The sequence below is a fragment of the Gymnogyps californianus genome, chromosome 4, assembly GCF_018139145.2.
Source record: "Gymnogyps californianus isolate 813 chromosome 4, ASM1813914v2, whole genome shotgun sequence".
Lineage (NCBI taxonomy): Eukaryota > Metazoa > Chordata > Aves > Accipitriformes > Cathartidae > Gymnogyps > Gymnogyps californianus.
Genome location: NC_059474.1, coordinates 66,812,053 through 66,838,818, shown reverse-complemented (window position 1 = coordinate 66,838,818; position 26,766 = coordinate 66,812,053). Strand labels below are relative to the sequence as shown.

The window sequence follows — 26,766 nt, the reverse complement described above, 5'->3', positions numbered from 1 at the left end:
GGCCATGTCCAGCGGGTAACTGTCGGGTAAGCGGCCGCGTTAACTCTCCTCCGCTCGCCCAGCGGCGGGTCGGGGGGCCGCGGGCGAAGGGGGATTTCCCGCCAAGCGGTCGTGGCCTGCGCAAGCGGCGGCCGTTGCTTGGTCAGGAGCGGCCGTTGGCCGGCCGGGGCGCCAGCAGCGCCTGGCCGTCAGAAGGGAGTGGACGAGCTGAGGTGGCGGGGGCGGTCGGGCAACGCGGAGCGAGCCTGCGGCTGCCAGCGGCCGGAGAGGAAGGTCGGGCGGGTGAGCCTGGCCCCGAGGTGCCCCTCCTGGCACCGCTGCCGCCCCGGGCGCCGTTCCCGCAGCACCTGCCTCCTCAAATCCCCCTCTTCCCTTGTCCCTCCCATCCCGCTTCTGCTGGGACCTGCCGTGAAGGTGAACTAGTAATACCGATCAAATAGCATCCGAAAATAAGTTGGATGCTCGCTACGAAAGGAGAGTCACGTTTTTAAACGTGGGGACCAATCTCTGGATGCAGTAACTTGTACCTGCCGTTGCGTGCATACGTTTGCACATGCGAATTGTTAGCTAAATATCCCATTGGTAACCTCCACGTAAAACTGCGGGTCCTGCTTCCTGGTAGTTGTAAAGCACGAGAATGGGTGCCCGTTCTGTGCTTCCTTCTAAGGTGACTTGAGCTACAAATACGGGTGTATGTTATCTCAGATGCAAGGAACCTTTTGTTTGACCTTTTAAATAAACCTATTTGTCTGATATTAATCTGAATATCTGGTAATAAAGAATTAAGAGGGTCTGCTCCTCCGAACTCTTCATTCAAGGAGTCTTCAACTCTGCACTTTTAACGAGACTTCCTGTGTTAATAAGGATTATACATCCTTCTAAGGACTGCAGGATCTACCAGCTGTTTAACACGCAAACAAACAAGTGTATGAATTTTTAACAAAGTATCACAGCAACAAAGATTTCCAACGGAAGGATCATTTCAACGATGTGGGCATAACTTGCAGATAGATAGATATAGGAAAAAATATGTATGTGTACATTTTAACGCTTCACAAATATGCTTAACATCCTCTGTGATATAAAAAGCTGTCATTTATTTAATTCTATGGAGGGAAGGGGAATGAATGTTTAAATAGGTAAAAATTTCTGTGCTTTGGAATCTGACTCCAGTGAAACTCCAAAGAGGCCAATGGGTGTTTTGTCTGGGAAATAAAAATTGCACCTTATTCTTGATATTGCACCATGTTTGGGACAGAATTGTTTGCATGTACACCTCCCTCACTGTGTTTACACAAAAAAGGTACAAATGAAAACAAACAACAGTTTTTCTGGAAAATGGCTTTCTGAAGTGACATGCAGTGTTCCTGATAAGCATGCTAAAGAAGACTGTAATTATTAAATATTAACTATTATTCTAACTGGATATATTATTGAATAGTACTTTAACTTGTCTGTGGCCTGATTTGGGAATGCCATACTTTGTGTGTGTTGGTATCAACTTTCCCATGGTTTTTGGGCAAAAAATAAAAGACACTCTGGAACATGTTCCATTATAATGCTTGTTCCATTCCCTTCCTACATAATTTTCTTACATTGTTACATTTATCTATAGAATGTATGTCAAGACTAGAATATTTCGTAGCTGCTTTCCTGTTTGAATTTCCAAGTCCTAAGAAAGGAGTAAGCTCCTTTTTTTTCTTTCTTTCCTTGTCTCCCTTAGTTACATACATATCTTATTAAAAGGAGATAATAATGTCTAATTTGAGTAGCAAACATCTGCAGTTTCTTCCTCAGAATTAGAAATGTTTAGAACTGTAATGCTGACAAGTTCAGCAGTCTCTACAAAGCTACAGTGAGCTTATGTGGTTATACACATGCTGTGTAATCTTGACATTTTAATCTTAGAGTTTCCTGATGCCAGCGTTTCTTACGCATGTTTTAGACTTCTCACATCTATTGCTTGAGCTTCCCTGTCTTTCTGAGTCACCTGTAGTTTCCTGAAGTATTGTCTTCCCTCTTGTAAAGAAAATATAATTTTTATTTGAGCCTTTAAACTGGCTAAGTACACATTTTTGCACATCAGTTTTACCTGCCTGCTTTTAAGTATTCCCTGCCTCCGCAGTTGGCCTTTATCTTTAAGCTCTTCATCAGGCTGTCCGCCACCAGGCAAAAGCAGAAATGAAATAATGTTTGGAATTTTTTCTGTACCTAGTGACTTGGAGTATGAGTTCTATTTGTGGCCTCTCCTGTTATCTGCATAGAATGCAACATTTGTTGTTAATCTTTTTCTGCTTTCTTCTTTGTTTTAACATCACATTAGAAACAAAATAAATAAAAGAAAATGAATTGCTAAAATCCAGCTTAATGGATTTCAGATGTTTTCATCTGAACTGCATACTCCAATAGCCAGCAAATCCAGTTTGCCAGTGAAGACAGCACTGTCACGTTGAATCCTGTCAGATCTTCCTATATTTTCTTACAGATAAATAAATACTCCTTGACTGGTCTTGATTGTTAAAGGCAGTGGGGTATGTGCATCAGTCAAGGCAGGTAGGTAATGTTCAGCAGACTGCCAGTTTAGGGTTCCAAAGACAATTGTTTTAATCTGATTTTTCAGCCAGGTAAAACCAACAGGTGATCTGTTCTCCATTTGGGCTGGTTTTATGTTCAAGCAACCATGGTAGTTACCAAAAACCCACCACCCAAGACCTGGGGAAACAGACTAGGTTAGATAAAAGTTATTTAAAGTATAGCTGAGAATTGGGAGTAAACTCTGTCTTAATCCTTTGCCCTGAGCTTCCCAAGTGTGGTTACAAGTCTAATGCTGGTTCTGCCTTCCACAGTCAAACTGGAATTGTTGAGCTAAGGGAATAAAAAATGACAGAAAGTTTTCTCTAAACCTTACAACCCAAAAGAAAAATCACAAAGCATGGATTAAAAATGAACTTAAACCTCAGACTGGGAATGAACTCCATAAGATTTTATGGGAAGTACCAGTAAAGTCTCTGAACTCGATTTTAAGAAAAATATACTTTCTGTTTAAATGACGTTTTAAAGTATTACCATGTGTGCTGGTTTAGAGGCTCTATTCAAATCTTCTGAACCCTCTATTCAGCACTGATCAGACCCCATCTGGAATGCTGTGTCCTGTTCTGGGCTCCCCATGTCATGGGCATACCTGAGCAGGTCCTGCGATGGGCCACAAAGATGGTGAAGAGACTCAAGCATCTGATGTAGGAGGAGAGGCTGAGAGAGCTGGGACCGTTCAGCTGGGGGGAGAGAAGACTCGGGGGTATCTTTTCAATGTGCATTAATAGCTAGTGGGGGGAGTGAAGTATAGCAGCTAAGGAGTGGACCCACTGCCAGCTTCATTGTATCTGTTGCAAGAAGAGTAATTTTTGGCAGCTGGAGTCACTAACCTTTTTAATTGCTGCAGCTAAATCTGAATAGTGCTCAGGGATCAGATCTTTTACATCAAAACCCCCCATTTACTTCATATAGGATAAGAAAGCAAGTGTCCATAATAACTCATAACTTCCTTCTGCTTACACAGTCCAACTAAATTGATGTGTTCAGTTTTGTTGGGGTTTTGGGGGGGCCTGAAGACATCCAGCAATGTCAGAAAAAGTTTTGAATTAAGTACATTTTAGCAACAAAATAGCAAAAAAATGCCTTTAAGCAAAGTGAGGGAAAAGAAATAATATATAATTTTATAACTTTTTATGACAAAATGCTCCTTGATCTTGAGTATTGGAGAAGAAATGGCCTCAAGTTGCTCCAGGGGAGGTTTAGATTGGATATTAGGAAAAATTTCTTCACCGAAAAGGTTGTCAAGCACTGGAGCAGGCTGCCCAGGGAAGTGGTTGAGTCACCGTCCCTGGAGGTATTTAAAAGACAACTAGATGTGGTGCTTAGGGATACGGTTTAGTGGTGGACTTGGTAGTGTTAGGTTTATGGTTGGATTCGACGATCTTAAAGGCCTTTTCCAACCTAAATGATTCTGTGATTCTATGATTAAGAGCTGCTTTAAAAGTCCTTGACTAGAAATTAAAATCCAAATTAAAAACTGCTTATAAATACTGTTGACCTTAAATATGAGAGGTCTTCTCTGTTTCTACAGAGAACTAATACTACAGAGATCTAATACTTCAAGAGAGCAATGTAATCCCAAAATAAAGATTAGCCTTGCCTAAAGAGGAAGTTTTCTTTTGATTAGGTGTGAAGGTTTTTGCAGTATGTGTTAGATGGTATTATTTTTTAAAATATATTTCAGTGCACTTTTATAATGTAGAATTTTTTTTTATAATGTATTTTTTAAAATGCGTATGGTGAATTTTACTCACTTTTGTTTAGAAGTGTAATCAGTATATCTCTTCATTTGTCTGCACCACATGTTCATGATCGGTGGATTGCTATCAGTGTTTTTAAAAGCACTAAATTAATAAATGAATGCTTAATGAGTCTCAGATAGGTGGCATTAGAAAACGCATTTCCATTCTTTAAGGAAATTATGCTGGTACTGAGCTGAAGAAGCTGCTTTAGCTCATTTCTTCGGTTCCTTTAGCTTAGAAAGGATCTTCAAAATGTCAGTGTAATTCCTTGCACTATCCAAGCCATGTCAGTAAATATCTCAGTCAAAGGAAATATGAAATTTTACCACAGTAAATTCTGAATAAACTTATGAAACAACTCATTGTCCGCTATTAATGAGCACTCCTTACTTTTCCTTTTGAGTCATACACCCTTATTTTGTTAGCCTTTTTTCCACTCCCTCATTTGTACTAAAAGATGTAATTGTTGTTGTGAAAGTCCTCTTAAGAATCCAGTTTCTGGCAGCACTCTAAGACACGTTTACTTTGTTTTCTGCTTTGGTAGTAAGCCCTACGCTGCGTTTGGGCAAAACAAAGGCGTATGACGTTAGCATACGGAAGACATTACCAATCATGTTTCTTCACTAAGGCCCTATTCACCGAAACCTGAGTTTAAATGCCATATTCATCAGATCAGGTATCTTTACACTTGCAGAGTGTGCTGGAGGGAGGTGGCCCTGAGCCTGCGCTTACCTGCCTTGCTGGGCTGGACCCAGAGGGTTCTGTGAGCTTGTGGAAGCAGCTGCTCCCAGCCCGGCACTGGCTGTACCCACCCACCTCCTCACACCCAGCTTGCACTGCAGTCATTTCTCACGTACTGTTCAAACTCTCCAGCCAAACCCGGGTTTGCTATTTAAAAGGCAAGAGTTGAGCGCAAAGAGTCCAAAAGAAGCAAAAGACCTAGAAATTGCTCCATATTAGAGTTTTGAGAGGGATTATGAGTGGTTTTCTGTATAAAACTCTAGTATGACCTCAGAGGATGTTTTGAAATCCCCAACAAATTGCTTCTCGCAGAGGCTGGATTAAGCTCTGTGGAGTAAATGCAGTTATGGGCCTGTGCTACACCACAGAAAGGAATGAGTAACAAAAACTTGAAATATCATTATTGTTATTATTATTATTATTATGGAAACAGCTTACTGTTGGTAGGTATTGTGATGCTTCAGTCTTTCAGCTCTATTGTATAGTTAAAACTACAAAGATTAGAGATGCTCCTGCAATGAACACATAAGATATATAATCTCCCTCTGGCTTTTAGTACTGCTTTGGATCACAACGCTGAAGTCAAAAGAACAGACAAGCCTGAGGATTTCGGCTAAGTCATTGTTTCCCAGAGACTGCACAGCAACTGGTGGCTACACAAAAAGAAAATGAGGGGAGGGGGGTGTCTCTGAGAATTCATGCTGTCTTTGTTTTACTTCTTTTTAAATAGCTTTTATACATTTTGGATGCTGTATTAATTTTGGCTTACTTGAAACTTTTATATTATAACTACTAACTAATTAACTTTTCTTTTAATCTGTCATGCATTTTTTTTATTATCTCATTTTCTTTTCAATATAGCTCCCCCTGAAGAGATACTTGTGTAGGATTCAGAGGGAGGAGGTTCTGTTGGAGGGAGAAAATTTCATAGGGCTGTGTGTAGGAGAATGAGCAGGACAAGGAAGAGGAGGTGCTCTTCATCTTTTGGAAGGAAGGAGAAGGACTGTATCAAAACAGTGAGGTGAATTAAACAGAGAACAGAGCAGCAGAAAGTGAAAGGAATGGGGACTAAGAGACTGTTTTAATAGACAGGGATCAATGGCAAGGAAGTGTACAAGGAGACAGTCCATACAGAGCAGTAAAGAATCAAGGGAATCAGTGTTTTAGGAACGGAACGAAAACAGAAAGAAAAGATTTAGAAGATTGCAGCATTTACCAGGCTCTTCCAAACTGCAGTGTCTTTCATTAGTATATTATAATAGCCGTGTACCGAGGAACATTCTTTTACGTATTTTCTTACTTTAAGAAATCACAATAAACTAAAGTGATCAAGGATTGTCTGAATCGATTAGCTGTGGTATTTTGCATATCAAGGCACTCAAACTGACTACCTCGCAAGGCAGCCAGGTGCTAGAAGACAGTAGCTTACTGTTAAGCATCAGGCACTGTGGAAGTTAGTATTTCCTGAAGATACAAATCTTTTGCATAATCCTTTCTATATTATCCCCTACATCCTATCCCCACTACATTTATGAAACCAGAGATCCACCACTGATCCGATTACTCCAGTTAGCACCAACTGAAAACAAAAAAATCATACCTCCACCTCAAAATGCTGTGAGCCTCTAGCTAACTCTGGGGAAAATAGGAGCTCCGGAAAAAATCTGGAATTTGGCAGCAGGGGTTGGCTGTGGTATTAGGACACAGTAAAACTTTGACTGAACTTAAGAAATTAATTGAGCAAAGGTAGATCTAAACAATTTCCATGGCATTATGTTCACCTTGGTTTGGTAACACTTGACCAGATGGTAATACGTTGATAAGTGTATAGCAATTAATCTGTTGGAAATGCCAATATGGAGCACAGAGCCAGTCACGGCTATTACCTAGATGAATACTCTGTGTGAAATTTATCTTCTTTATGTTAATAGGAGGTGAATTGTGGGACAAGTCGATTGATTTGTGTAGTGACTTAAATATGATGTCAAATTATCACCCAAAACTGTTGATTATAATGTTACAAAGAAAAGCTAGAACACTATATCTCTGCAGCTGCCAGCCACCTACTCACCTGCCTAAGAGATAAGCTGATCTGTTTCTGTTAATAAGGATTAGCCACCGTTATGGAAACTACTGATTTGCATATGTACTGATAAATGAAACTAAACTTGTGATATGCTATTGTACTTTATCTTAAAAAATCAGCAGTATGCTAGCATTTGGAAAGCTTGCAAAAATTCTGAGCCATACTGATATGCTGCAGCCACATTGTCCTGATTGAGTATCTAGAATTATCTTTCATTACTGCTATCTACTGCAGAGTTTCACATACATGCTTAAGGATTGTTTCACTGCACTGGTACTACAACCCTGATAAATGCAAAAAGGCCCCAAAGATGCAGAGTTTTTTCAAAACTTAGTCTAGTGCTTCTCATAAATCCTAAATTCACACAGAAATTTTCAAGAGAAAACTTTCCTGGGAGACTTTGGTTTTCAAATTCATGTCTGGAAGGCTAGAGAGATGTTCAATAGGATTGTTTTAATCAAGGATCTGCATCAGATGAAGAAGCTGTACACTTCAGATCAGTGAAAAATGCCAAAGGAGGAGGAAAAAAAGAGTAGAAGGTTAGCAATGCTGTCGTGGTTTAACCCCAGCCAGCAACTAAGCACCACGCAGCCGCTTCCCCCTTTCCCCTCCTGGTGGGATGGGGAGGAGGGAAAAAAAAGGTAGAACTTGTGGGTTGAGATAAGAATAGTTTAATAACTAAAGTAAAATAAAATACACTACTACTACTAATAACAATATAATCGTAATGAAGAGGAATATAACAAAAAAAAAAGAGAAATAAAACCCAAGAAAAGACAAGTGATGCACAATGCAGTTGCTCACCACCCGCTGACTGATGCCCCAGCAGCAATCCACCCCTCTTGGCCAACTCCCCCCTGTTTATACACTGGGCATGACGTTCCATGGTATGGAATACCCCTTTAGCTAGTTCGGGTCAGCTGCCCCGGCTGTGCTCCCTCCCAGCTTCTTGCACACCTGCTTGCTGGCAGAGCATGGGAAACTGAAAAATCCTTGACTTGGGGTAAGTGCTACTTAGCAACAACTAAAACATCAGAGTGTTATCAACATTATTCTCACACAAAATCCAAAATACAGCACTGTACCAGCTACTAAGACGACAATTAATTCTATCCCAGCTGAAACCAGGACACAATGCACATCTTAGTTTCTTTATTTAGGAAGAAGGTCCGTTTAGGAATGGTAATTTTTCATATGGGAGAAGAGAGATGGGAGAATGTTGCAGAAATAATCGCACAGTTGTGATATTATCTAACAGCCGAGTAGGCACTGGAAATCTTTAGACAGAGCTTCACAAATCGTGGCACATGCCAGTGGTAGCACACAGACCATTCTGAGCAGCATGCCACCCAGGGAAGAGCCAAGAGCTGCTGCTGCAATGGTGGCTTTCAACAGCAGCTTCAGCTATTGCGCTTCCTCCTCCTCAGGCCTGGCCAGGGTCCCCAGAGCACACTACCAGAGGTCTTTGTATAGGTACTTCGTGAATCCTCCTTTGGTTAACACTGTACGTCTGATCTACTTCCAGATACCCCATGTATCTGAGGGACGATTAACAATCCAGGCTATTCCACATTCTACACTTCAATAATTCTGAGGTAAAATCATTATGCCCAAGGTGGATTTCTTTTTCAAGTATAGCTAATGTTGCACTACAATATTTTTATTATTCTTAATTAAGACTTTTGCCTTTTTTGAATTCTAATTTTTTAATTACCCTGTCAAATTCACCACTAATGGGTTCCCCTTAGCATAAAAAAGCTAGCTTTCTTCTTCATGTTTCCATTCCTTTGTTATGTTCTTATGAGCTTGCAAATCTGTAAGCACTTTTCTCCATTTGCAGGCCAATGCAGGGAGGTCAGGATGCTTATAAGGACATGGAATTCCAAAAAATTCATTTTGTATTTTAGTTTTGATTATTGCCACTTAAGCATAATGACAACATCCATCCAGTTAAAAGTTTAGTTTCATTGGAAATTGCTTTTTTTTTCAGTGAACCACTGCTAATCAAAAATGTATGAGCAATGCTTTCATAAGTAAAAAAATAGTAAAATAGTCTCATAAGTAAAATAAAATAAAAAATGGAGAGTGAACAACTTTCTGTTCTAACGTGGCCATCTGTCATTTATAAAGACATCACCCCATTAACCTGTCTAATCAACTCCATTCTTTTTTCAAAGTTGGTTAAGTAAGTTTATGAGGAGACATAGATGTTCTCTTGATTAAATCTGTTGTAAAACGGCCTCCCTGGTGTTCTGCTTTGTGTGCATTTACACATATAAAGGTAATTACAAGTACATATCACTACTGTAAATTCCATGCTTGTCATATTACAGTACATGACATTTTCATTTCCTCCTGGTGAAAATGAAATCTGATATTTTCTGTTCAAGCAATAATGACCAATTAGAATTTGTTATTATTAATGTTTGTCCTAAAGTGCTCCAAGTCATGAGGTGGTTTCCTCCTAGGCAGTTGAATTTATAATGTGGAAAAAAGGGGTTTGACATGTTGCTATACCACCTTCAACCATTCCCTCTCAAGCCTGGTTATTCCTTCAACAAACTGGGAGATCCCTATGGAAAACCCACAATATAGGGAAGAATATTACTGAGTTCGAGTTTAAAGTGGAGAGTTGAAATAACTGATTCTCCTCAGCGGAAGTTTCTGAAGTCTGTCTCTGACCTTCCCTCCCTGACATTTTGCTTTTATCGCAGGGACCAGAGCTTAGTTCTCTTGCAAGTGAACGTAGCTCTGCAGAAGTCAGAGTCAGTTAAGTTGCATCAGTTCTGACGCAATGTGGTCAGCTATCTTCATCGGGATTTCTTCAGTGCCTTCAGATTCTGCCAGTAATGGGGAAACTATTGGGAACTGACCCTTTGAAGAACTGCCCACGGAATGAATTCAAATCACTGTGCTATACCTGGGAACCACAATAGGAAGGCTTCTATAATATGCAGTCAAAGTTTATGTAAATAGCTGAAATGCTGAGTATGTTTTAAATGCTTTACTAGTCACTTAGGTAAGTTCCAAATAGGTTATTTTTGATAAAATGCCAGTTTTATCACTGCCAATTTTAGCATTTGGATAATTTTTTTATTGCCTGATTCTTCTTTTATTTAAAATAAAATATGTGTCCTTAAATCCTGAGATGAGATTTACACATATGGAGAATTTTTTGTAAAGACCTTTCAATGGTGATGTAAAGCACGTTTATTTTTCGAGGAGTACTGACCATTTGGTTTGAGAACCAAAGCTCTTTACGTTATATGTGAAATCTTTCCTCTAGAAACTTTCCTCTCTAGAGGTAACCGGAGAGACAGGCAACACACAAATCCACAGTGAAGAGAGGAGGAAAGACAATTCTATATCATACGTGGAGGGAGAGAGGGTTAAAAAAGAGCAAGCAGTTGGAATTATGTCGTGACACATCATATGATAGAAAGCAGATGACAGCTTTTGGGGTGCTCCATTTGGAAGATGGAAACGGATCTGCTCTACTCGCACTGAAATGCCGTGGAGGAGGCTGGTAAAGAATGGTTGGGGAGTATTACAACTCAGGGAGTGGCCAGCACATCTCTTGACAGATCTCAGGCTATTAGAAATTCAAAGGCAGCCTAAAAAGATTCAGACAAAAAATAAATACCCATAACCTTGTCTCAAGCACAGAGACAGAACAATGGAGAATTCATTTCTGAATCTGGCTGGCCACTTTTTCCTCTTTCCCAGTTCATAAGCACGTGTAGCATAGTCACAGACATAAAGTGGCAGCTGTTTCATTACCTTTTTCTCTCCTTGAAGAAAACTGACACTTTGAAAAACAAGGAGTAAGCTTATGCCACCTTTACAATCTGAAGGCAACTGGATGTAATACCATGCAGCAGCTAAAATTCTAATCCAATGCTGGCAATTTTAAAAATCGAGTGGTTTTGCGCAGTTTGAGATCTACTTTACTGGCTCTTGCCTTACAAGTTTTTTTTTTCTCAAAAGCAAAGGGAGCTAGTAGTAGCAGTAGCAGAGAGTAGAAGCAGCAACGGCAGACTAAGAACTCTGACCTTCAGCTTGTTGGGGCAGCTAGCAGACAGGATCTCATGGGAGGGTGCTCTGAAGGGCAAACAGGCACAGAGAGCCGGTCAGTCTTCGAGGCCAGCCTCCTGAAAGCACAAGGACAGGCCATCCTGAACTGCAGGAAAACGGGTGTACGTAGCAGGCGGCCAGACTGGCTGAACAGGAAACTCCTAACTGAGTCCAAATGCGAAAAGGAAGCATATGGGGCTGGAAGTGGGGATGGGCTGCGCAGTAGAAACAGAATTATTGTGGATATGCAGGGATGGAGTTGGGTGTTAGATGCTGTTACATGTTGCCCAGAGAGGCTGTGGAGTCCCCAACCTTCAACATTTAAAAAACTTGATTGCGTACGACCCTAAGCAACCTGACTGAACTTTGAAAGTAGACCTGCTTTGAGCAGGAAGCTGAAGCAGATGACCTCCTGAGGTCCTTTCCAACCTAAACTCATCAATGATTCTATATTCTTCATAGAATCAAGAGTTGTACAGGCCAACCTAGACCAGTTTGCTCAGGGCACTGTCCATCTGAGTTTTTACTACCTCTACAGAAAGGCTACTTGCAATTTTAGCTTAGACATATGGATTGAACCTAATTTAAACTTAATCCTTACTGTTTCATTTCTGGCAGTCTTTCTTTTCAAATTGTGTGAAATTTATGTACCACCATGTGGGTTTCTTTCTTGGAGGGGATGTCAGTTTTCAAAGCAGAATCTGCATTGTCATGAGGATTTTAAAGATGGAATCAATTAACAGACAGATTTAATGTAGGCTAAAATTGTTTTTCTAAAGAAATACAGACCAGAGGATACCTTTTAGTTGTTTCTTTCTATGTGTATAGGCAGTTTATAAAAGTATAATGTGATATTTTGAAATGAGAGGTACTTCAGGATATTGTTAAAAATTGTCTTGTTTTGAACATTGGCAGTTATAAAAAAAGAGGTTTACAAATATTTTCCGATACCCAGTCACATCAGAGGAAAAAAACCCCCGTGTGTTAGCATAATGAAAAATACATGATATAAGAGTAGCAGGGATTTTCTACAACATTCACTGCACTCTTTATTCAACAAGTTACATACATGGGTCTAAAAATATTTAAAGTAGGGAAGCGGACTAGATGACTTCTTGATGGCATTTGCTGTAAAATATTTCTGTAATTTCTTTGTCAGGATATCACATTATTACAGACCTGAGCCCCGGGTTGAGAAGTCTTTCTGCATAAGCCCACGCCTATTGAAATGCACTGAGGTATCTTTAGTTAGAACATCATATTTAGCTGAAAGAGATCCAAAAAAGAAGGGCTAGGTGCAGAAATAAAGGTTTACATGTTCTGGTAGTGCAGCTGGACTGGTTGTGATGACAATGCGATGGGTGGTTTTTCCCCCCTCTTTTCTTTTGAGTACACTTCCAGTAGAATGGCAAGGGTATTTACCCAGTTTAGAAGGATCTCTCTTTTTCAACTTAAGTTTGTATCTTAAAGAGATACAAAATTAAAATAGATGTTATCATTCAGTTGCATATAACCTCACTGTTTGAATTTATAAATATTGCAAATTGGAGTCTTGCTTAAAGAAAGGAGCAAAAATTGAATAAAGGGTTTGGGATTCAGTTGTAGAAAATAACCGTAAGTATCCACACATTTTTAGAGGCTTGAATCCCAATGTTACAAAAGTATGAATGTTGTTGGGGACTGGATATAATATTATTCTAGTGATAAGTCTATTTTCTGCTTTTTGAAAAAGAATTTTCCACTAAGATTATGACTGCCAGATTTCCTACACCACTTGCTACCCTCAAATATTTTGGAGACTCCCATCATCTTAATAAAAGTTGTAAAAGGGATGACTTGGCCCTAGGACCATGTATCTGCCAGTTACTATGACACTTCAGACAGCTGGTAGTCTGAAGATCACGATTTGAAAACACTTATGTGAGCAAATAACCGTGTTCTCCACTTACTAAATTAATTTAACTAGCCACATTGTAAAATTATACTGCAAGCCACTCATGATCCTTGAGATGAAACATGTTACTCTTCAAATAATGCTTTACAGTGAAATATTTATTCCTTGAAAGGGAAAAAAAAAAATCACAGAAATATGTTAATTTAACTGTGGTATCTGATCTTTCATATTTTTAACATATCCACTTAGTACAACTGATGATTGGATAAATAGACATTGAGACATATGCATTTTAGACAAAAACTTTTCAAGTCACATTTTCTTAATTTGAAGTGGGTGATGGATAAAATGCATGAGGAAAGAGATTTTTCTGCCAACTACAGCATAGTGGAAATCTTCTTGCATAATGAAGTGTTAACTAAGTCATGCTTTTGCAGAATGATTTAAAGTGTGATTCCACCACCAAGAGACTGTAAAAAAAGCAGGGCTCCATGGTGTCTCAGTAATTTCAGCATAAGGTATGCTGAGTTTGCAAGGAAAAAAGGTGGGAATGTTTGGTTTGGGAATTTTTCCCCTCCTAATTTCCAGTCCCCCAAACTCCTCCTTTGGGCTTTTTACATCTCATGCATCATTAGCTGGAATAAATTATCATCAGACTAAATTGCATGATTAACTATAGCTGAGTTGGCAGTAGAGGGAGAGAGACTTTAACCTGCACTGTAGGTGAATTTGGTAGGAAATAACTGAGAAAGAAAATGCTCAATCACCTCACTAGGGCACTTTTACGAAATAATCTTTTATAAAAGAATTAGAGCTTTAATAAAAGCATAATAATGAGATAAACCAAGCTTGTATAAAAAGATGCATGATATCCCAGTTTCAGGAAAACTCACTACAGTCAGAAAATTACCATTTTAAGGATAAATTTCAGACTGTTCTATAAAACACTGGGAAAAAAAATCAGAGAATTGAGAAACACACAGATAAATAAAATCTTGATAAACAATTATTTGTATAGCAAAAAAAAAAGTAGATATTTTGCAATGCAAATATTTTACACAGAAATGTCCTAAAACAGGTAAGTCTGAATAATCCACCGCAGTGTAATCTAAAAGGGCAGAAGATCATAGAGCGCAGACACTAGCTGTCCCCCCACCCCGTTTAATTTGCAGAAGTAAAAAATTAAGAGGCAGCATGTAACATCTGGTCTCTATTCCCGACAGAGACCAGCTTTAATTGTACTTGCATAGAGAGACCATGATTTTTGTCTAAACAGCTTTCTGCTCTTTAAAAACCTCCAGCACTCTCAGAATCTCTCCCATCCACCCTCCAAAGGAGGAGGAGGAGGAAATGAACGGGGATTTTCTGGGGGGAGGGCAGATGTGGCCCATTGGCACCTCCTTTCCCTGCCCGTTCCCCGCTGCCGGGGCAGGGGGAGAGCCGCAGCACAAGGCTGTGACTACAGCAAGTAAGACAAGAGGTGAGAGGGGCTGGAAATGCAGCGTGCTACCCTGTTATTATGAATGCTGGGAAGTGATCCATGCTAGCAGTAGTTTTTTCTTTGTAATTTATGTTATGCCATCATGTTTTGCTACAGTGGGATTCAAACTATTCAAAGTATTTTTAATTAATGAGGACCCACAAAGGAAGAAAGCTGTATTCGCACAAGGAAATAGGACAGCACGGAGGTTCTCATGTGAGCCGAGGTTCTCATGCGAGCCAAGCTTCTAAGGAAAATATTGCCAATGAGGCATAAGGCTGCCTGCATCTAGACTTACACTGCAGTGTAAACACTTAGAGCTAGCTAAATAATGTAAATCTGAAGCAAAATCAAAAGCGGAACATTAAATAGGCTATAGCAGTGCTGCTGAAAAGTATATACTCACCAAGCATGAACTCTGCTGGCAAAGCACTCAGACCCTGATTTTTTCTGCCTAAATTACACCTGAACTGTTGACTAACATTACTCCAAATGAAATTTAGGTTTGATTAATCTGTTCCTTAATATCTGCTTGTTGTAGGCAGGAGAGTTATACAGAACAAACCTAAATATTTTTCCTAAATTAGAGGCTTTTACGTATAAAGTTAACTTAAGTGAATTTGCCATAGAAGCAGGCCATCAGGCTCTAGCGTGCTCTGCAGAGATACGGAGTTGGTTTTGCTTTTTTGCTATGCAAGCTATTTTTGTAGATTTACCTTGTCTATAAGATTTGCTAAACTGGAAGTGCAAAAACTGTTGTAGAAGTTATCTGAGAAGGGGAGAGGGGAATTTAAAACAAAGAGCTTGTGTGTTACTTTACTTGTAAGGTAGAAGCAAAGGGAAATTTAGAAGTAGTGTGTATTATGTAAGCTTTATGAAAACGAAAACAAAAGCAGAGATTGCTTTTTTACATCTAGAAAGAATAATTTTCCTGATTTAGATACTAATTAAAATGCTGATAATTCCTTCCTCAAACATGAGTACATAAATAAGTTATGCAAGAATACTTACTTTGTTGTGCAGTATGTTCATAAATATTAGATAGGAAAAAAAACAGTTACAGAAAGCAACAAAAGCTAGCAAGGTCTTTTGAGTTTTCCTTTTATTAAAATAAGTCAGTAGTCTTGCTTGGATTCTTAAAAATAAGTTATGTCCAGAAGTTAAACATGTTTAAATAAATTGACTGCATAGGTCTTCCGAAGAAAGAAAGGCCCAACACTACAGTCAGATTTCTGGAGAAAGTTTCTTGGCTTTACTCTGGTGGGTTAAAAAGTTTATGTTAAATAAAGCATGATTTCTGTTGATTACTTGATAATAGTTTGTATGGTCTGTGTATAAAAAAAATTGCAGGTTTCTATAAAAGAGGCTGTTTTGGTAGGAACTGCTAGTTTTCACTGGTGGTTTCAAAAAAAAAAAAAAAAGGTACCACAAGGTTAAATTTCTTAGGAACACTTTAAAAAAAAATATCTTTGACACATGTAGCAAGAAGGAAGTGTTATTAAAAGGATGATCATTTAAATAGAATTAATCAATCCATTTTGTTTAGACTGGAAACCTGGAAGGACAAGACCAAACAAGACACTCTGCCCCCCTTTTTTTTTTTTTTTAAAAACAGTCATACCCTGAAGTGTTGACTGAGCTGTACGCTGTTAGCTCTCCTTGACTTTAAATGTGCCCTTCACTTTGTCTGTGCTGTGCAATGAGGATAGTGACTTCTCTTTTCTTCTAACCTGTAGAAAGATCCTTGGGACTGATTTGATTTAGGGAAGCTGAGAACAGGCAAGTTTCTGATACTTACATTGTCCTTATCTTACATAACAATTAGTAGAAAAGGGTACTACAGAACCCCTTCATGTTGAGGAAACTGATTGCAAAGGCCAGTAATGTTGGGTGGTAGAGACAAAATCTCAAAACGGTTAAGCAGTTTCATGGGAAACTGAGAAAGCTAGAGAAGACAGATGTTGCTTCCTCCACATTTCCAAAGATTACAGGGAGCTACATAAAACATCCTGGCCTCTGAATTACAAAACCACATTTATTCCTAGGTGGAGGTTGTAACCCTTTATAAGGAGGGAAATACTCCCTTTTCCCACAAAGCCTTCCTGCTACAAATAGAGATGCTAGACCTTCATAATTAAAGTGAGAACTTCTTTCCATGTATCTTTCAAACCCAGTTCTAGTATGGACAGACATGTCTTTCGTAACCAGTTCTGGCCACAGGAAATTATTTCATTTTACAAGGTGGATATAAAAACCATGTTGCACAGCTCACCTCCTCTTCTTCTGTCTCCTGCCAGTTGCCAGGCATCTCCCTCATGGGCCAGTCTGATGGGACAGTAGACAGAAATACCTCTGCTTCTTACAGTCTCTGGTGAAGCCACCTTGCTTGGGGTGGTACCAAAGCCTAATGATCCTTCCCCTCTACTCAGCACTGGTGAGGCCACACCTGGAGAACTGTGGCTCAGCTTTGGCCAGCGGCAGGTCCCTCCTGCAGCCGGCTGGAACTGGCTCCGTCTGCCATGGGGACAGCTCCTGGTGTCTTCTCACAGAAGCCACCCCTGCAGCACCACTGCTACCAAAACTTTGACACATAAACCCAATACAGAAATACAGAAAGAGAATTTAAAAAGCAAGAGGGTACAAGAAACAAAGGCAAGAATTAAAAAATAGGGACATTGAACCACATAGAGGGAGATGCTGAAAGAAAATTTAAAAAGCGACAGGTGACAAGACACAGCAGGAGGAATTAATCAATGATCTGGATGAGGGGATTGAGTGCACCCTCAGTAAGTCTGCAGAAAACACCAAGTTGGGCAGGAGTGTTGCTCTGCTTGAGGGTAGGAAGGCTCTACAGAGGGATGCGGACAGGCTGGATCGATGGGCCGAGGCCAACTGTGTGAGAGTCAACAAGGCTAAGTGCCGGGTCCTGCGCTTGGGTCACAACAACCCCATGCAACACTACAGGCTTGGGGAAGAGTGGCTGGAAAGCTGCCCGGCAGAAAAGGACCTGGGGGTGTTGGTCAACAGCCGGGTGAATATGAGCTGGCAGTGTGCCCAGGTGGCCAAGAAGGCCAACAGCATCCTGGCTTGTATCAGAAATAGTGCGGCCAGCAGGACTAGGGAAGTGATCGTCCCCCTGTACTCGGCACTGATGAGGCCTCACCTCGAATACTGTGTTCAGTTTTGGGCCCCTCACTACAAGAAAGACCTTGAGGTGCTGGAGCGTGTCCAGAGAGGAGCAATGAAGCTGGGGAAGGGTCGAGAGCACAAGTCCTATGAGGAGCGACTGAGGGAACTGGGGTTGTTTAGCCTGGAGAAAAGGAGGCTGAGGGGAGACCTTATCACTCTCTACAGCTACCTGAAAGGAGGTTGTAGCGAGGTGGGTGTCGGTCTCTTTTCCCAAGTAACAAGTGATAGGATGAGAGGAAAGGGCCTCAAGTTGCGCCAGGGGAGGTTTAGACTGGATATTAGGAAAAATTTCTTCACCGAAAGGGTTGTCAAGCACTGGAATAGGCTGCCCAGGGAAGTGGTTGAGTCACTGTCCCTGGAGGTATTTAAAAGACGAGTAGATGTGGCACTCAGGGACATGGTTTAGCGGTGGACTTGGCAGTGCTAGGTTAACGGTTGGGCTCGGTGATCTTAAAGGTCTTTTCCAACCCAAATGATTCTGTGATTCTATGAATTAAAACACACGGACAGGGAGCTGCAGAGGAGGAGACAGCGGATGAGACATTCACTGCCGCAGTGCCGCCTTTCCGCCACCAGGCGGCGGCAGCGAGGGCGGCGGCGCGGCTGCGCCCATGCGCGGGGCCGGCGCTGCAGTGCCGCGTTCCGCCACCAGGCGGCGGCGGCGTCAGCAGCAGTGAGCACCCGGCAGGCGGCGCTTGCGCGGGGGCGGCACCGGCGCTGCCTTTCCGCGCTCTGCCCGCCGAGCGCCGGCAGCGAGCAGCCGCTGACACCGCACGTGTGGGGCGGCGCCGGCGTTTCCTTACCGGGAGGCGGCAACGAGGGCGGCGGCGTCGCCTCCCAGGCACCGCAGTACCGCATTTGCCGTTACCGGCGGACGGCAACGTGGAGCGCGGCGCCCCACCCGCAATGCCGCGTTTCGGTCGCCAGACGGCAGCAGTGAGGGAAGGGGCGCGCCATCGCGCATGCGCGGCACCAGACCACACCACCCCACCCCCCACCCCACCCCCCCCCCGTACAGCATTTCCGCGGTCAGGCGGGGGGCGGTGCGCGCCACTGCGCATGCGCTCTAGGGGTGCGGGTGCGCTGCGTTTAGGGGCAGGGGGGCAGCGGGAAGCCCGCCGAAAACCACAGGAAACCGGCAGCGGAACTACACCGGGGCCGCGGCGGTAGCAAAGACTACGCCTCTCCGCACACACCCCAGAGCGACGCGACCACCAGGCGGCCAAGTGCCGGAAAACTACACCTCCCGGCATGCCCCGGCAGCCAGCATGGCCGCCCGCAGCTCCGCGCCCCCGGACTACGTCTTCCGGCATGCCGCGGGACGCAGCCTTCCCGGCTCTCCGACGCCGCTGGGACACACTTCCCCGCCGCGGCCCCCGCCGCCCTCCTCGGGGCCCGCCGGTGCATCGCGCGGCCCCGCTACCGGGCCCAGAGCCCCCTCCCCGCCAGTCATCCCCCAACCGGCCCCGGGCCCTGCCCGCGGGACGCTCGCAGTCCAGGGGCCGCGCGGCCCCGGTCACCTACTCCCTCGGTGCAGCCGCAGCCGCGGGGCCGCTGGGCCCGGGGGTCAGCCCCGGTCGGGGCCCGGCCATTACTGACAGCTGCCAGAGCTGCTGACCTTACCCGTTCCCACCGCTGCTCCCTGTGAGAAGGAGGGTATCAGAAACTGGCCCTTGACAGCAACAAGTTAACCTGCAACAGCCTCTAGACTGTCCTGCCCTAACCTGACTTGGAGAAGTGCGTTATTGATGAGAATTGACACATGGAGCTCGTTCCAGCACCCCACCGCAAGACATTAAATGTCAATTGATGCTATTTCATCACCTCCTCGGGGCAGGAAAACTTCCAGGACCCCAAGGCCAAGATAGGAGGCGAAAGGAATGAAGTCACAGGTTTCACAGTGGTCACATAGCTCAAGTACACTACAGGTAGCTTTGCTGGACAGCATTAAGGGAAATAAATACAGCCTGGTCTCTCAGAAAGAAAGATGCTGCTTTTCATCCTACGTTAACAACTTACTGAGAAAGCTTGCTCTGGCATCCTAGGGAGGCACTGCAGAAAAGCAGCATCTCAGCTATTTCTTTTTTCCTTCAGAATACCTAAGCAAGGCAGACAAGTGTTACAGTGCTAAAGGCAGTTCTTACATTTACTCTGAGATACGTAAATCAACTTACTATTATGGTCTTAGTCCCTTTCCCATCTAAGGCGTTGAAAAATTCCTGTTTCTACTAGAGTATCATCAAGTGCTTTATAAACTGCTGCTTGCTACAGAAGCACACCACAACACTGCAGGAGCAGTGTTTCTGTCCTGTTACTTTACTCGCTGGGGAGTTTTGTTCTCCACCTTTCTTCCATAAAGCAGACAGCGCAAGACATGCCATCCAAGCAACTTTTTGGGGCTTACTGCAGCTTCCTCTTGTCTTCATGAGCCAGCTGTGTGGGATGCGGACCCTACGCGTGCCTCCCATAGACCGGAAAGCCTGCACGCAGAGATCACCGTGCAGCAGCTGACCTTCAAGTAGCTTCTTCCCAGGTGACGCAGCATCTTGCACTCACCTGTCCTTAGACTGGTACTTGCTAGTACTGGGTGCGATACAGGGATCTATGCTTCTGGGTCAAACATACATCTCCAAGGATTGGCACGGTATTCCATTCTCCTCGCACCTGTGAGGATGGCTTTGGGCCTGCAGTCCACAGAAGGAAACCTTTTTCAACCTAATCCATAAAAAAATGATGGAAAATAACTACAGGTGGTAGGTACCAGTACTACTCGATATTCTTAAAGTAAAAATGGCTGGTAGGCATGTATTAGTGACCCCTAACAGTCCGTCTCGGCACATCTGTATGGAGTGAAACACCTCATTTCTTCAGGCCAGGAAATCTTTTTAGTCTCAAAATGAAGACCTAGCCTGGTCCACCCGTATGGAGACATTCATGTGGAGGCATGATGGCGTTGGCATGTCTTTCTCCTGGACTGTTTTCTCCAGGATGAGTGTGATACGGTCAGCAACCACCAGCTGGTGCGCAACCTTCCCCTTTCTCAGCAGGTCTGGTTCATGACCACATGGCATCAGCCTACATCAGTCTTGGAGGCTCTAACAGGGAAGCTCCAGGCTGCTGACCCATGAGTCCAGAGCCCATGCGGTACAGAAATGCCCAAGCAGTCAACCCCACTTCATAGGTGGCTCGACTGATGTTTATTTGCGCAGCCAGGCTTTGTAATGCTGAAAGGGCTGCTTGACTCAACATCAGCGTGCCACTTCCCAGCACAGTAGTTTGCACCTCTAGCCAGAATTTCTCCATGGGGCATGGCACAGCACTGAGCTGTTCATTTGGCTTAACACAGGGCATGCGACCTCACACTGAAAACACAGCAAGACATACAGACCAGGAGTAAGTTTCCTACCTAGGAGCCATAAGGGCTAAGAGTATGGTGAGTGCTGCGAGTGTTTTTCCTCCTTCATTACTGAGTTGCAGTTCAACTGAAGCCACTGTTGGACTACGAAACAGGCTCCCTCTCCGGCTATCCATGGGTTCTTCAACATGGACCCAAAAAGCCTGCATGATACAGGCCACAGGTTTGAACTATTTGCCCCCGTGTGAGTCCGGTAATTTCCATCCAATTAAAACGCCTCTTCGAAAAAGGCATCCAATTTCTCTGTGAAGAGGCAGACAAAAGCTGGCATGCATCTGGAATTTGTAAAACAAAAAAACAAGTGAGAAGCTCAGGAGCGTGTAACACAATGCACCATCTCAGCACACACAGGTAACAGACCCTTTGCTTCCCAACCTATCTGCCAGAGAGATTTTAGTATTAAAAGCTTATTACTGCTATGATTAGCAGTACTTAGGGTTTGTTACAGTAATCATGGATTCTGTGACTTTTTAAACATTTGGAATTTTTATAGAGTGCCAAAAAATGCTAGTTTACTCCCAAAGCCAGGATTTTATTTCAAACCTTGTGATGGAAATCATCGTCAGCTGGGCTTTTTGCATGCATGTTCCATGAAAATGCAAAAATTCACAAGTGATCACCTAGTGGTGTTAGCTTTCTTTAAAAAAAAAAGAAAAAGAGTTGTTAGAGTAGGAAATGAAAAGGCCAATGAGCTAGATAGTTTTACCTCTGTAACATTTTTTAATGGGTTTGAGTAATTCCTTCTTTAAGAGATGGAGCAGAAATACTGCAAGTTACAGACTTTCCCCTTTTGTGGTTTTGCAGCAGGCAACTATGCTGAGGAGAAATTGTGGTCTCACTCCTCTTGGGGTGGACTTGCACCACCTCCAGCTGCTCTGAAGGAGAAGAACAAGTCAAATGTTTACATCAAAATATCCCAGAGAAGAATCTCATTTTTGAGCACTAGACAGGTAATCATCTTCTATGAGAACCCAAACCCAAAGGCAAATGACTCCCTGACTGGGCTGGCACTTACCCAGGCAGTGGTCCAAGGCTCTGGTGCCACCAAAAAGCACCACTGCTGAACTTCAGGGATGTTTCTGCTGCACCTGAAAAGCAGCAGGAGCAGGTCAATGCACAATACCGCTTTTCCTCAGGCTTGCAAAACTGATCACAAAATGAATCCCAGTTCAGTGAAGCAGCAGCCAGCAGTGTCAGCGAATGCCAGACATCTTCACTTCGCACAGGAAACTGAAGGAAGTAAAAACATGTTTGAGTGCCTCAAAAAAATCAACTCACATAGGGAAGAGTGAGCAGGCAGTCTCTGACTCCCTTGGGTCTGCTCTCCGCTCTCTGAGGGATCCCGTTTGGACTTGGCTCACCCAGGAGTTTTCAGCAAGCCTTGAGCCGACCTCAACTGTTCTGCTACCTGACTTGGTCTGTCTGTCCCCATAGGACAGGCTTGAGCGCGTCCCAGGACGCAGCAGTGTGAAGCAGCCCGCCTACTGTATTTGGGTGCCCCAGGGGACAGAAATACCTCTGCTTCTTACAGTCTCTGGTGAAGCCACCTTGCTTGGCGTGGTAGCAAAGTCTAATGATTGCCCTTGCACAGATGGAGACCTGAAGCACAGGTTTTGCTGAGGCAGAATTGTCTGAGAGTGGGATATCTGGGAACCCAGATACCTGAACTACTGCTGCCTGCGGGCAGCAGTACTGCCTGTGGGCAGCACTACTCCAGCACCACCCTGGGGGTTTCCCTCAGAGACCAAACTGGAGCAGGGCATTTAAAAATGGGTTTTCCAACCTTTGGCTCCTGTGGCACTGTATAGCAGATCCCTATGAGAGCTGCTGGTGGGGGGAAACCACAGCCCTGGCGAGGCACAGGACGCAACAGCAAAGATCTCGTCTGTCACCCGTGGGCTGCAGAGAGTCTCAGCAGGACTTGGCCGGTACTCGTGCTTTGTGCTCTTTTTCTTCGTGGAGTTTGCATTTGCAGAGTCTTTTCAATAAAAGGAAAATACTTTCTAACACGAATCAGTGCAATAGAAATTGCAATGCGACTTACTTAACTGACATGCAGGTCATGTTACATGTTACATGATTTATTTCTGTACCAGAGTCTGAGGTTATATTTAATGCGCCCTTTGGATTCTCACTGGGAATAAGGAAGGCAGATGAACAGACACACGTCTTTTAGAAGAACTGCTGTTTTCAGAGCTGGGCCCAATGACTAGCAGCAAGACATAAAAGTAATTTTGTCAGTGAGTAATGCATTTACAAAAATACTGCGTTTCCAATGGAGCAGGCGATGACTCCCCTGTACAGACAAGGGCACAAGGGAGCATAGCTCTGTGGGGAGACAGATTGTTGCCCATGTGATGATTCAGGGAAAGCGCATTAGAATAACTTTGCAGCCCATCTGCCATCTCACCCCCAGCTTTTGCTATTGCCCAAGGTGTGTACGAGCTGCAAATACTCAGATACCCCTTCGTCTGGCCTTTGAGTGGTTTTTGCTTTCTTCCTTGTCAAGGCACTTTTGTCTTCAAACAGTCTTCCCATAAAATACTTCCCATAAACTGTGATTTTGATTGCAGCAAAGAGGTGGGCGGGGAGCTGGTGTTGTCCAAAGGTGTGAAGTGGGTGGCTCTAGCACTGCTTTGCCCTCAGACTGCAGGTAAAGCCAGCGGTCTCATTTTGGTGAAGTGCCAGTGACTGGACCAGCCTTCAGACTAGCCAGGGAGCACTTGCTGAACGGGTAGGGAGGCACATGATGAAAAGCTGACTCAATGCCACCGTGGTCCTGCATTTGTAATTCTACGCCTGGTTCTATGAAAGGCCCCAATTCTTGAGAAGAAGGTGCAAGGAGGTCCCCTAACCGCAACGTCCTAACCAAACCTACTCTCCTTTAGCACCCGAGAAGAGACACAACGTGAGAACCAAAAGGCAACATCTTCACCCATCAAGCCTGCAAATAAAACCAAATGGGTAAGTTACCTGAAAATCTCCACAGCAATCTAGTCATTCCAGATAAACACCTGCACAGCACGACAGACAGGTTTTCTTGGTGTCAGGCAATTAAATCTCTATCGAGGTATAAATCAAAACACCAGCTTACAATTCATCATCATAAAACGTTGCTGGAGGTTATGTTTCCCTTTTTCTTTTCTTTAATTTACTAACATTGGATCTTTCTGGAATATGCTCTTTTAGATTTGTCAGAGAGTAAGTCAGAAATTGAATTCAGGTATATGGACAAGTCTTAAAATCTTGAAAATAATATTGTGAACATTTGTTGAAGCTGCTTGTGCTTTCATTGGTTGGATATTATATTCACTTGAAACGGTTTCATATTATTATGTGGATGTATGCACAGACGTAAAGCTATCAATCAGATGTGTTACAGCTACTCATTGCTTTTGCCTTCGAAGTGTCTGAAGGTCTGTCCTGTCAGCTGGATTGTCCACCTGTAACTGATACCCCCCCCTCCCTGATTTATACATGTTGGGACAGTACCCAACAAGGAGCTGGGCCATCTGCAACAGGTGTCTCATGTCTTGATTTCTTACTGTCATAGACTGACGTCTGTGAAATTCAACTTTGCTGCGCTACAGAATTACTTAAGTGCATTACCTTGCCCTTTGAGGCAAACAAATTAAATTTGCTGACGATGACGTATATTGTGTTGTACTGGGCACTCTGCCTTTTCTTTATTCCAGCCTTACAACATCAAAGCATTCATTGAAAGAAGATGGTATCATACTGTCTGCATTAAGTGACATTTTACTGTGCAGGTCACGCTGGAGTCCTGTTAATTTCCATCTCCCTTATGTTGTTTCTAGTCAGATGTTTTAGAAATTCCAGTAAGAAATACGGATAATATTTTGTATGGCTTTGTCAAATATTTTGAATGTAGTTTGTGCAAAGGTCAAGTGTTCCTATGTGGTCAACAAGTGATAAGCGACGCTTAATAACGTGCCATTTAAAATGAGTTAGTTCAAAGACAGTCTAAACAGGTACACTGCCACTGCTGTGGTAAGTGAAGGCCTCAGACAGCGCAGAGGCCAAGCAAAAAGAGACAAGAGGCGCCTGGGGAGAAGAGGAGGTATAAATCTTGCAGAAACAGCAGGCAACTCAACTTACCTTGAATAGGGTATTAATGGTGACCCTAACAGCTCGGTTTCTGGTCTTGGCTCCCCTGAAATGAAGACCCAGGGTCCATGTCTCCTGTGTGCCTGGAGTACTGGTTATCAGCCCCTGCAGAGATCTCTTGGGGAACGGCTGAGTCTCCTTCTCAGCTGCCCAGAGTCTGCTTAGGGACACTGCAGCATGCGGAAAGGATCCTCCACTCCGGCTCTGCAGTTTCAGCCCAGACTTAAAGCAGCATGATGCACTCTAGCATCTCATTCACTGTTCACACTGTGATTTAGGATTGACAGCTGTTAAGACAGAAGCAGTGTGTGTACACGTTTCTGTTTGTTGCCAGGGCGTTTAAAAACAGACCTTGTAAATCCTCAAACCATGGTGGTGATGGCAGGGTGCAACAGCAACACACTCTGCTCTGTGTAAGAGCTCTGTCCAACCACAGCCGGAGCATGATGATCGCAGGGAGGAAGGAAATGGGGCTGGAGAGGGGGAAGATTTAATAAAAGTTAAATGTACTTTCATGGAGCATCTTGGCTGGTTCTGTTCTACGGTAAAAACTTTACTGGTGTCAGTAAGAAAATTCCCATTGATTTTATTGCTATGAGACGACTCCCCCCACGCCCCCAAAAAAAAGAAAGTTCTGGAAAAAAACAGGAGGTACTGAGTGTCATTAATTCCCCACAGAAGTACATTGTTGAAGAAGCATCATGGCTTGTGGACTCAAGTGCTAAATAAAAGCACTATACTTACAGTTGGGCAAGATACACTGGATGTGCCTGACAGTACTGTGTTTTGCTAAAGAACGGTTGCACTTCCGTATGTTCTGCACCTCTCCAAGATCTCACCTGGATGTGGGCCGACCCATTCATGCATTTCCTTATTTGTGGCACCAAGCATAAAATATGTTTTTGCTTATTTCAATACATGGATCAAGCCATATTAGAAAAACAGTTGTTTCACGGTAGTGTAGAAAAAGATGAGATCTTGAATACAGGCTGGGGGCAACCTGAAACCCCAAATGAGAGAGAGAACATAATCATGTGCCGATGCAACTGCACAAAATGACTCACCTGGAAGGCAGAGACAGAATGGGCCGAACAGCTCACAAGGGTCTGCAGGAGCAGAGACCCGAGATGTGTGGAGTTAGGACCTATGAGAACCCATGAGGGAACACTTCTGTTTACCCAGGTTTTCCCAACTGATCGAATAACCTCCAGCATTTCGGTATTCACCCAGAACTACATCTGGGCCAGACTTGCCCAGATTTAGAATACAACAGGTGACAGACTGAATCAGGATGTGCTTACCTCCTTCAAATTAGCATTCCCTTAGCTAGATGCAAAAAACAGGTAAGCTCTGCCACCTCCTGTCACAGTAGAGCCAAGAATTAAGGAGCCATTCTTCATTTTCGTTTTCATCAATACTTACTAT

The 26,766-nt window shown here is 43.2% G+C and overlaps 1 long non-coding RNA gene across 1 annotated transcript; it reads right to left on the bottom strand.

Moving 5' to 3' along the window:
* Window positions 1–19,696: 19,696 nt before the first annotated feature.
* Window positions 19,697–24,656, bottom strand: LOC127016183 (uncharacterized). The gene is made up of 4 exons (XR_007766446.1): window positions 22,229–24,656; window positions 21,757–22,088; window positions 21,205–21,488; window positions 19,697–20,513 (listed from the first exon to the last, which is right to left on the bottom strand). It is a non-coding gene; the product is annotated as an uncharacterized LOC127016183 (long non-coding RNA).
* Between the last annotated feature and the right edge of the window lie 2,110 nt (window positions 24,657–26,766).